The sequence below is a fragment of the Rosa rugosa genome, chromosome 1 (assembly GCF_958449725.1).
Source record: "Rosa rugosa chromosome 1, drRosRugo1.1, whole genome shotgun sequence".
Lineage (NCBI taxonomy): Eukaryota > Viridiplantae > Streptophyta > Magnoliopsida > Rosales > Rosaceae > Rosa > Rosa rugosa.
In genome coordinates this window covers 20,077,529-20,089,537 of record NC_084820.1, presented here as the reverse complement: position 1 = coordinate 20,089,537, position 12,009 = coordinate 20,077,529, and positions in this window count along the sequence as shown.

Below are 12,009 nucleotides of genomic sequence, written 5' to 3'. Positions count from 1 at the left end.
ACCTTCTCATGACGAGCTTAAAGCACTGAACCTAATATCCTAAAACTTCAAATTCGCCGTCTAATGTATCTTTTGGAAAGGATTAAAAAAAGAAGAAGACGGTATTTAATTTCTTAATAAGAAACAAAGTCAATTTTTTTAAAAGCATCGCATGTCTATAGGCATTGGTCTTTTGAGGGTTTTATGAGAACATGAAGATGACTAATCTTCCTTACATAATTAATGATCTTTGACCACAAATATTCTTAGATACTAAATGCATGTTCAACATCTTTTCAACTTTTAGAGTTTTCGATAGGCAATTGATGATGGGCTGGATTGAAAATGCTTGGAAAGTTGGAAGTAATGAGAAGAAAGAGGACTGGAACTCTGTAGTGTAATCTAAAATCTGAACTGAGAGAACAAAAAAAGAATGAGAGAAGACTTCAAATTATTTGAAGAAGGAAAAAAGACTTGAAATTACAAAGGATGTTTTGGGATGGGCTACTAGATGTGAGCTGTAGTTGGGAAAAAAAAAAACTCGAGATATCTGATCCTAGATCTAAAGTCTACTTTTTGGATCCTATGTTTTCTAAAGTTGGTCTTTATTTAGATCATGAGGGAGCATGCAGAACTAGGGCTATCACTCGGTCGGTTATAGGTATTACCAACTTCAAAACCAAAGCTTTCGGTTTCAAAATTGAGCTACCAATTACCAACCAAAATTTTTGGTTTTTAATCATAATTACCAAATTTGGTATTTTGGTTTTTGGTATTACCAACTTTAGAACAACTAATTCTTTGTAATTAAAATTAGAATGAACAAAACTAGGTTCTTCAATTTTATAGTCGTAAACTTTGTACTCATCTCCTAATTATAGCTTTCTAGCTTTTGTATATATGACATCAAGTTTTAGTCATTTTTTCGTGATAACATTTGTAAATTAGTTCAAAACTATTTTTCATATTTTTTCGTTTTTGACCTAGCCTCTCTACTAGGGTTTACTTTCTAGGGTTCTAGAAAGCAAGATTCATTCTACCATGGATATGGACATACTTAGTTGGAATTGCAGAGGGATTTGCAACGACACAACAACTAGGGCTTTGAAGGATCTCATCTCCCAAAACAAGCCTCAAATCATCTTCTTATGCGAGACCAAGATCAGTCGTCTTGCTGACTTCAAAGCTCTACAATTGGCGTTAGGATTTTCGAATTCAAAGGAAGTTTTGAGTGAGGGTCAATCTGGAGGGCTGGGTATGTTTTGGAACGAGGACGTGAAGGCTCAGGTTGGTACGTTCTCTCAACATCATATTGACATTGTGATCGATAGTGGGTCTGGAAACCCTAGGTGGCGTCTTACAGGATTCTACGGGTATGCCAGAACGTTAGAAAGGGACCGTTCTTGGCAGCTGCTATGTGACCTATATGATCTTGACTCGTTACCATGGGTTGTAATTGGTGATTTCAATGAAATCCTAAACAATGGAGAGAAGAAGGATGGTCCTGCAAGGGCAGAAAGTCAAATGAGAGGCTTCAGAGAAGCCCTTGGTTATAGCGATCTGCTTGACCTAGGTTTTCAAGGGTCGCAGTCGACTTGGTGGAATTCAGAAACTCAACTCCGTTTGGATAGAGCAGTCTGCACGCCATCATGGTTTGACATTTTTGGTTTTGCTCGGTTGCAACACCTTCCACCCAGTGACTCAGATCACGTCCCAATTCTTCTGCATGCTAGCACGGCTCCGCTGCCTAAAAGATCAAGACACCATCGATTTAAATTCGAGGCGTACTGGTTGCAACATGGGGAATGTGATGGGATTGTTACTGAAGCTTGGAAGACTGATGTATCTAGGCATCCAATGTATCAGGTTTCCCAAAAGATTGCTCATACTCGAATGGAGTTAGACAAATGGCAGAAGGAAACTTTTAAGGGGGGGCAGATACAGATGTTGGGTATTAGGGCAAGGTTAGATGAACTTATTGATGTAACTTTGTCTGAAGTTGTTTTGACTGAAAAGAAGCAATTAATGGCAAGATTACAAGCTTTGTTGTCTCAGGAGGAACTGTTCTGGAAGCAACGTTCCAAAGTTGCGTGGTTGAAGGAAGGTGACCGGAATACTGGTTACTTTCATAGAAAAGCGACAAACAGACGGAGGAAGAACACTTTGACTAGGTTGTTTGATGAGGCAGGGGAATGGTGCGAGGATGATGAAGGTGTGGAACGGGTGGTGACATCCTACTTCACTAATATGATCAGGGCTTCTGATATTGATATAGAGGCTATGGCTTCTACACTTGAGGCAATTCATCCGTGTGTTTCTCAATCTATGAATGACCAGTTATGTGCAGAATACTCCTTGGATGAAGTAAGGTGTGCTCTTTTTCAGATGTATCCTACTAAATCCCCAGGCCCGGATGGCATGCCTCCACTTTTCTTTCAGCATTATTGGGATACTATTGGTGATGAGGTTACTGAGGCAGTTCGGAGTTTTTTATACTCAGGTCAGCTTCTTAGACAAATTAATTTCACCCATATCTGGCTTATACCAAAGGTTACCAATCTGGAGCACATGTCTGACTTGAGGCCTGCAGCATTGTGCAATGTTATTTATAAGATATGTTCGAAAGTCATTGCTAATAGGTTGAAAAGGATTTTGCCAGAGGTGATTTCACCTTTCCAAAGTGCTTTTGTACCTGGCAGATTGATAACTGACAATACCCTTGTAGCAAATTAATTGGCTCATTTTGTTCACAATAAAAGGGATGGTTGTGAAGGTTTTATGGCTTTGAAACTAGATTTGAGTAAAGCTTACGATAGAATGGAATGGGTCTTTCTTAGAAGGGTAATGGAGAGATTTAGGTTTGCAGATGTGTAGATTGACATGGTGATGCAATGTGTCTGTTCTGTAAGGTATTCATTCTTGGTGCGGGGTAAGCCTCGTGGTTTAGTGGTTCCTAGACGAGGGTTGAGACAGGGAGACCTTTTATCTCCTTATTTATTTCTCATTGGTGCAGAAGGCTTCTCTGCTTTACTTCAACAGAAACAAAATGCAGGTTTGCTTTCTGGGATTGAAATTTGTAGTGAAGCACCTTCAGTAAGTCACTTGTTATTCTCAGACGATAGCATGCTTTATGCTTCTGCCTCATTGGAGTCATGTTACCAGATACAAGATGTCATAGAAACATATGGGAGAGCTTCTGGACAGTTGGTTAATTTTGATAAAAGCTCAGTGTTTTTAGCAAAAATGTTTCCGATTATATGCAGGAGGAGATTTCAGATTTGTTGGGTGTGAAGATTGTTGAATCACATGAAAAGTACTTAGGACTACCTACTTATGTTCGTAGGAAAAAGACGACTATGTTCCAGTATATCAAGGAGAATTTAGCAAAGAAGGTTGCAAATTGGCAAGTGAAGTTGTTGAGTGGTGCAGGACGTGACATATTGATCAAGGTGGTGGCTCAGGCTTTACCAACTTATGCCATGAGTGTGTTCCAACTAACAAATAACTTTTGTGAAGATTTGGAGCAGATGTGTGCCCGATTTTGATGGGGGAGCACGCTTGATAAAAGAAAAATCCATTAGAAGACTTGGAAGGCTTTATGCAACCCTAAAGAAGAAGGTGGTTTAGGGTTTAGAAGCTTATCTGAATTCAATGCAGCAATGTTAGCCAAGCAAGCTTGGTGTGTGCTAAGCAATCATTTGTCCTTGGTTGCCCGGATTTTTAAAGCTAAGTACTTTTCGGACGACTCTTTTTGGACGGTGGAGCCTCACGCTTCTCCTTCCTACCCGAGAAGCATATTTTCTACAAGAGACTTGTTACGGCAAGGTACCTATTGGCAGGTAGGTAATGGTGTGGCAGTGAATATTTGGACTTATTCATGGATTCCAGGTGTGCCAGATTAAAAACCTAGGGCAGGTAATAGTGCGACTGGTGACATTAGTTTGGTTAGTGATCTGTTGAGCCAAACTGGAGTATGGAATGCTAATTTAATCCAGGCGGTTTTTCCTTTGGATGAAGCTGAGGCAATTTTATCCATTCCTTTGTCAACTAGAGTGGTTGATGATCGAGTGGTGTGAAGGCATGAGAAAAGTGGGAAGTTCACAGTGAAAACTACTTACCGATTCTCTTTTTCTACTTCTCCTTCTAGGAGGCCTTTTGAATTGCCTTTGGGGGTGAACTTTTGGAAGAAGTTATGGAAAGTGAATATTCCAAATTTTGCCAAAGTACATATATGGCGTGTGTGCCATAATATTCTGCCTTCTATGGAGCGGTTGGCTTCCAAGAGGGTTAATCTGGAATCACTAGTCTGTCCTCTCTGCAATACGGCCTTGGAGTCTACTTTGCATATTTGCCGAGACTGTTCATATACTAAGCAGCTGCTTCAAACTAATGGTGTCGTGAACCAGGTTTGTTACAATCCCCATTTTGCTAATTATAATATTTTGGAATGGTTAAGTGCTTGTGTTAGAGACCTTTCTCTGGAAAGCTTGGGTGAGTTGATATATTTGCTTTGGAGTATTTGGAAGGAAAGGAACTGCAGAGTCTGGGAGAATAAAAATAGTCCGATTTGTGATGTATTGATCAAAGCAGCTTCTAAGCTGCAAGACTTTAGATTTCATAACTTGAAGCCTGGGATTGGACCTAGTGGAGGGAGAGTAGTTCGCTGGACTACTCCTCCAATTGGTTGGTTTAAGATAAATGTGGATGGATCTTATCATCATGCAACTAAGAAAGGAAGTGGAGGTTTTGTTATCAGAAACTAGCAGGGAACGATGCTTGCTGGTAGGGGCAAACCATTGCATGGCATGCTTTCACCAGAGCATGCTGAGGCTGTGGCCTGTAGGCAGGCAATGGATTTTGCAGTGGCAAATCTTTTCTTACCAGCGATAGTGGAGACTGACTCACAGTTGGTTGAGAGGCAATTGATCAGCAAGGGCAGTACTCACACGTCCATTTTGGGACGCATTTATGACGATTTGGGTGTGATATTGGAGGCTCATTCCAATATCAGAGTGGTTCATACCAAACGTACTGCAAATAGGGTGGCTCATCTTATGACAGCACATTGTAGTTCATTTCATTCTGACTTTTTATTTTTCAGCTCCATTCTTTTTACAAGCTGCCGTAGCAGCTGAAATGTGTACTGTTTAAGTTTCCTATTTTTTAATAAAGGCTCACCTCCTTTCTCTCAAAAAAAAAAGTTTTAGTCATTTTCAATAAAACTAGGTTGTTGTAGTTGGCGATTTGTGAAGCGCGATTGCAACAAGGTTGCACATCGTCTTGCAAAGGAAGCCTTGAGTTTAAGTCAACCTTTTTTGTGTTTGGAGTCGGGGCCTAGTTGACTCCATCAGTGTGTCAGTATGGACTTCACTAGTGAAGTCTAAAGTATGCAGAGTTTCGGGTTGATGCTCTTGCTGCTAATCTCATTGTAATCTTCGTTCATTAATGAAGTTCTTCTTTGATTAAAGGAAAATTCTACAATGTGTTAACGTATGACATGCATACAATTGCCTTAAAAGTGGTAAAATTAGTCCTCAAAATAGTAATATTAGTCCTCAAAGTAGTAACATGAGTTCTTAAAGTGGTAAATTTTCTTAGTTACCACATGAGTCCTCAAAATAGTAATATTAGTCCTCAAAGTGGTAACATGAGTCCTTAAAGTGGTAAATTTTTTTAGTTTACCATATGAGTCATGAAAATAGTAATATTAGTCATCAAAGTGATAACATGAGTCCTTAGAGGAGTAAAAATAGTTGATGTATGAGAAATGTTAACATACCATAGCTTTACCCTTGATTAAAAAATAGGCAAAATAGTCAAATTACCCCCTAACTTTTCCCATAGCTGCCATTTTACCCCCTGACATTTCAATTTTGATTTTTCACAGCCCAACTTTTCTAACTCTTGCCGATTCACACCCTACCGTTAACTTTTAGATTTTCCATCCAATTTCTCCGTTAACTTGCTGGGCGTTTTCGTCTTTCCAATTGACACCCAAAAAAAAAAATTATTTAAGCATACGTTAAGTAAGAGTATGAGACTCCTTTTATTTTCTTTTCTTGTCGAGAAAAATCAAACGACAAAAGCGAAGAGATGAAGCTTTCATTGTAGAGATGAAGCGTTCTTTTCTTTTCTTTTCTGAATATGGAATGGAGAAGGTGAAGGTAAGGAATAATGGAGATGTTCCAAACTACTGTAAGTGACTAACCTCTAGATTTTTCCTTGTCTTTGAGTTCTAGTGAATTTTAAATTAGGGTTTTCTGTAGACGTTGATTTAGGTGGACTGGTGTATGGTCCCAAAACTCTATTCTTTTGTTTGGTTTGTTCAATATCAATTAGGGTTTCTCAATTGTCTTTTGTGTTGATCAAACAGTTCAGACCCAAAAAAAAAAAAAAATCAAACAGTTATACGAAAGAATAGAGAGTTGAGAGTTATTTATGTAAACTTGTGTGTTTCTTAATCTAAAATATGCATAGGCTTGCAGTCAATAATGCAGGAGAAGACTTGAAGTCATAAGTGAACTTTGTCATTCAGTTTCCTACTTCAATTGATTTTAGGGCAAGTCAACAACAACTACACTACTTTATTTTAGGGCTCTGTTCATGCTTTAATAGTTAACTCCTTGGATTACAATTTTATGTTATCTAGGTCATTTAACCATTCAAACTTACCCATAATGTGGGTTGATTATATATATATATAAGACGTTGTTGTGCTGCTGCTGCATGTTTATTTGATTAATGTATATATCTACAAAAGCTATCATCTTTATGATCAGCATTGCATTCTTGTTCTGCATATATATATAGTCATTCATTGTTATTTAATTAACTAATAAAATGTTTTTTTTTTCCTTTTTTGTGTGTGTTTTCTACAGCTGATCCAGACAATTTTACTCTTGAAATTAGACATGGGGGTGTATTTTCTAGTGGAGAGTGTGTGGGTGGTTCTGTATGTTGGGCAGACAACTATGACGTTAACTTATTTAGCAAGTGGGACTTGGCAGTAATTGCTAGAATCTTGGATATGATATTGAGAGAATTCAATACTTTTTCTACCATAAAACTGATGGTTTGGTAGAGATAGATAGTGACATAAGGGTTCTAGAGTGTTCACTAAACCAATCCACTAGAAAGGTTTATGTTGCTTATATTAGTGATTGCATAGTTTTGGATGAAACTCTTGCATTTAATGAAGAATCACAAGTTACTAATCATGTTCAAGCTGACAATGAAGCGGGTGCATATGGGGATGATAAAGCGGATTATGATATAGGACTTGATGTTAATGTCTTGGCAGATAATGATTTGGATGGAGATTCCAGCAATGATGAAGATGTACTGGATCCTGAAGATGCACAGTGGTTTGTGGATGAAGAATATGTTCAGAGCGATGAAGATATGAGGCAGTTCAAGAGTTGTGTTGTAGATGAAATTGAAGTTGATCATCATGTGGAACCTGGAGAGGAGTCTGATGACTGGGCTATGGACAGCGATGATCTTGAGAGCCTTGATGAGAGTTCAAGTGATGAGGAGGTTAATGAGCCTGTTAAGTACATGAAGCCTAAGAAAAAGCAACCAAAGTTCAAGCAGTATAGAAGAGATACTGACTTACGGGATCCATACTTCAAACTGGGTCTGGAGTTTCCAACTATGGCACAATGTAGGGAGGCCATAAGAGAATTGTCTATCAAATCTGGAAGGCCACTAAGTTTTGACAAAAATGATTCTGACAAGGTTATAGTGAAATGTAAAGGACAATGTAAGGGAAGTTGTCCATTCAAAATATATGCATCTATGGTTGGGAATGGTCCTACTATGAGGGTCAAGACTTATGAGCCATTGCATCACTGCGGGAGGTCAAAAAAAATAAAGCATGCTACTTCTACTTGGATAGCAGACAGGTTTGATGAGGTCTTCAAATCCAATCCCAAAATAAAACCTAGAGACTTTATTCGAATGGTGGCTAAGCAGTATGGGATTGATGTTACACTTGATCAGTTTTATAAGGCCAAGGAAAAAGCTAAGAGGAGGATACAAGGTGGCATTTAGGAGCAATATGCAGTACTAAGAGATTATGGTGAAGAATTAAAGAGACTTAACCCGGGCAGCACTGTTAAAATTAAAACTGAAATGACTGAAGAATGGCCTGTATTTAAGAGAATATATATTTGTTATGCAGCTCTAAAGAAGGGTTTCATTGAAGGTTGTAGAAAAGTAGTAGGATGTGATGGGTGTCACATTAAGGGTCCATACAAAGGGCAGCTTCTAAGTGCTGTAGGGGTCGATGCAAATAATGGTATGTACCCGATAGCATTTTCCATCGTTGAAGTTGAAAATAGAGAGACTTGGATGTGGTTTCTGGAATACTTTATTAATGATGTGGAGATTTTAAATGCGGGAAATGGTTGGGTCTTTATTAGTGACAAGCAAAAAGGTTAAAGGTCTACTTGATGCTATTGAAGAGTTGATGCCTTAAGCGGAACATAGGCATTGTGTTAGACACCTCTACAATAATTTTAAAGGTGCTGGTCACACAGGACTTGTATTGAAGCAAGGTATGTGGGCAGCTTCGAAGTTCACTACTGTTCCTTGGTTTGAAGAAGAAATGGACAAGGTATTAAGGTTGTGTAAAGTTGCTCATGACTGGTTGAGAAAAAGGGTTGCAATTCATTAGAGTAGGTCGCATTTTAAAACTGAGGCCAAATGTGATATACTCCTTAACAATCTTTGTGAAGCATTCAATTCTGCCATATTGGAAGCAAGAGATAAACCTATCCTAACAATGCTGGAGAGGTTGAGAATGTACTTAATGCTAAGGATGGCAAAGCAAAGGGAGTTGAATTGGACACAACCTGTTGGACCAAGAATATTTGGTATTATTGAGAAAAACAGAGAACTGAGTTATAATTGCTATGCTGAATCTTCCATTGGAGGCCATTTCGAGGTCACTCATCTTCATGGAAGAAAATTTTATGTTAATATGGAGGATAGAACTTGCTCATGTAGAAAGTGGGACCTTTGTGGTATTCCATGTTCTCATGCAATGACTTGTCTTGGTTGGATGGATGCGAGTCCATATGATTTTGTACATAACCATTACAAGAGGGAGGCTTATGACCGAGCCTATGGTTACTTCATTTCCCCAATGTCCAGTCAAGACTTGTGGCCTAAAACTGGTGGCATGCCGATTCTTCCACCACTCTATCACAAACAACCAGGAAGGCCCAAAAAGAGAAGAATTTTAGAACCAAATGAGATTCCCAAAGGTGCAAAAAAGCTACAGAGATATCATGCCCCATCTAAGTGCTCACTTTGTAAAAATGAAGGTCATAATAAGAGGACATGTCCTCAGGTATGTATTTTAAGCTTTCATTTGCAGTATTGTACTATAACTTCAATATTAAATAAATTTTTCATGTAGCTTGTTCAACATTAAATTCCTTATGTTCTCAGAGAGGACAAGCACTAGAACCTCCTCCTCATGTTCCAGCGAGCGAAAATATGTACAAGGCAAGTGGAACAGCAAGAGGAAGGGCTAGAGGAACCGTAAGTTTAAAAGCCTTTTTGGTTAGTTTAATGTAAGTAATGGCTTTGGTGAATGATTTGAGAAATTGTAGTATCCTTACAAGGCACAAATAGAGGAAGAGGTATTGGAAATTCAATTATGACGGAAGAAGCACAATTTGGACAAGGAACAAGAGGACGAGTTAGTCAATTAAGTCTATATACTAGCATACTTAACTTATGTTTGTTTGTTTAAATTTTTTATTTATTAATATTTTTTTAATTTTCACTTTTAAATTTGCAATGTACTGTAGGGAAGACATGGTGTTCAATATGTTAGAGTTGGGGGGACTAGAGGAGGAAGAGGCCAATTTGTTGCTCCAACAAGAGAAAGAGGACAGTTTGAAAGCTGTATTGGAAGGTCACAATCTACAAGTTTCGGTACTAGAGGAGGAGGACAAACATTTGCAAGTGCCGGAAGAGGAAGAAGCCAATTTAACAGTTAAACTATTTAGTACGTGGTGAATCTATTTAGTATTTGTCTTACTATTAGTTGAAGTGTTGATTATGCTTTCATTATGGAAAACCAATGTGCTATCAAATTAAGTGAAGGGATTATGTAAAAATTCTAGCATTGTTTTGTGTGAAAGTTAATCATGACTTGAATATTTGGATTTTAGACTTGATTATTTTGGCTGAGATAGCTCTAATTGTAATGAACTATTGAATGATTTATTATTCAATTGCGTTGAGGAACCAACAATTATGGTTTTGGTGAGAGGGAGTATGATTTACGGTTTTAGGGTTGATATCTTTTTTGTTGGTGTTAAGAGTTAAAAAAAAAAAAAAAAAAAAAAAAAAAAAAAACCCTCATTTGTACGTATTGATATTCTTGAACAATTGGTTTGTTTAGTTTTTTTTTTTTTTTGGGTGACGATTGGAAAGACGAAAACGCCCAGCAAGTTAACGGAGAAATTGGATGGAAAATCTAAAAGTTAACGGTAGGGTGTGAATCGGCAAGAGTTAGAAAAGTTGGGGTGTGAAAAATCAAAATTGAAATGTCAGGGGGTAAAATGGCAGCTATGGGAAAAGTTAGGGGGTAATTTGGCTATTTTGCCTAAAAAATAAAACTAGGTTATTTAACCATCTTTGACAAGGTTACTTAAAATACATGTACTATAAGGCCAAGTTTGGTTCACGGATTTGAGGAATCAGGAAAGGAAAATCTTTCATTTCCTTTGTTTGGTAGACATAAACTTGGGAACTATTTTCCTGACAGATGGGAAAATAGGGTGGAAGATGGTTCCTTTCATAACCCATGGGATTGATTTTCCCTTCTGCTTTCCCAGCGTTTATTATGAAAATTTAGGACTACAATATCCCTACTCAAATGTGTTTTTGCCAATTTCACCCATGATGATAAATTTTAAAATACAAGTGTATTATTGAAACATTGATATATTTTTTCTTTCCTTTCCTGACCAACCAAACACTGGAAAGAAAATCAAATAGTCTTTCTTGAGTGTTTTTCCTGCTTTGACCGAAATTTTAATTTCCCATCCCTATGGAAAAGACAAGGGAATTGATTTCCCTTCCGTGAACCAAACTAATGTAGTATATGTAGTAATGTTCATACTATTATGAAAATTTTTATGTTTATTTCTTAATATACATGTATGTGTATTGAAAACCATAGTATATAAAGCTAATATTTAGATAATCGGTAGATTCGGTATTTACCAAAACCAAACTAATTTTTTCGGTAATTTTTTATTTCGGTTTTATCGGTCTCGGTTACCAAAAAGTCGGTTTACCAAACTTAAAACATCAGTTGGTATTCGGTTGGTTTGGTAATTACCAAACCAAGTGGCAGCCCTATGGATAACACAAGTGAATGGAGAACGGGTTCGAAGTTGGCCTACCATATGCAATATTATAATTTAGTCCCGATTGGAGTTGAGTAAATTATAAACTTTACTATTTAGATGAGCAGTACTTTCTAAATAATACTTTTAGGCCATCTCCAATTGTCAAGGTCTAAAATAGACCATGGTCTAAATTTTTAGGCCCTTGAGAAGTACTATTAATCCAAACATTAAGGTCTAAGGTCTAAATTATAAACTCTAATGTATTTTATTGTTTTTAATTTGTATACTTCAAAATCACAAGTGTTTTTGGTTACATACTAATTCAAGTCTACTTAAAATTTATTTTTGAGATAAAAATATAATTTTAATGATTGAAGGAATCTTGCAAGCAATAGTTAATAATGTTAGGAGACTTTCACAAAAGCAATAGTTAAAGCTCCATCTTCCTTTGGTGTCCAATTTCCATTTTTTTTTATTGGATGCTATTTTGGAATAAGGAATAGAAACTTTAGTATCTGAGTGAAATGAGGAAGAAAAGAATGGATCATTGCAAATGGAGGAGGCTAAAGGGCAACGAATCTGGAAGGGAGCTCCGTGGGGCTACAATCATGCGCCGGTAGCCCTAGCCTACTATATGATGGCGCCGCTGATATCG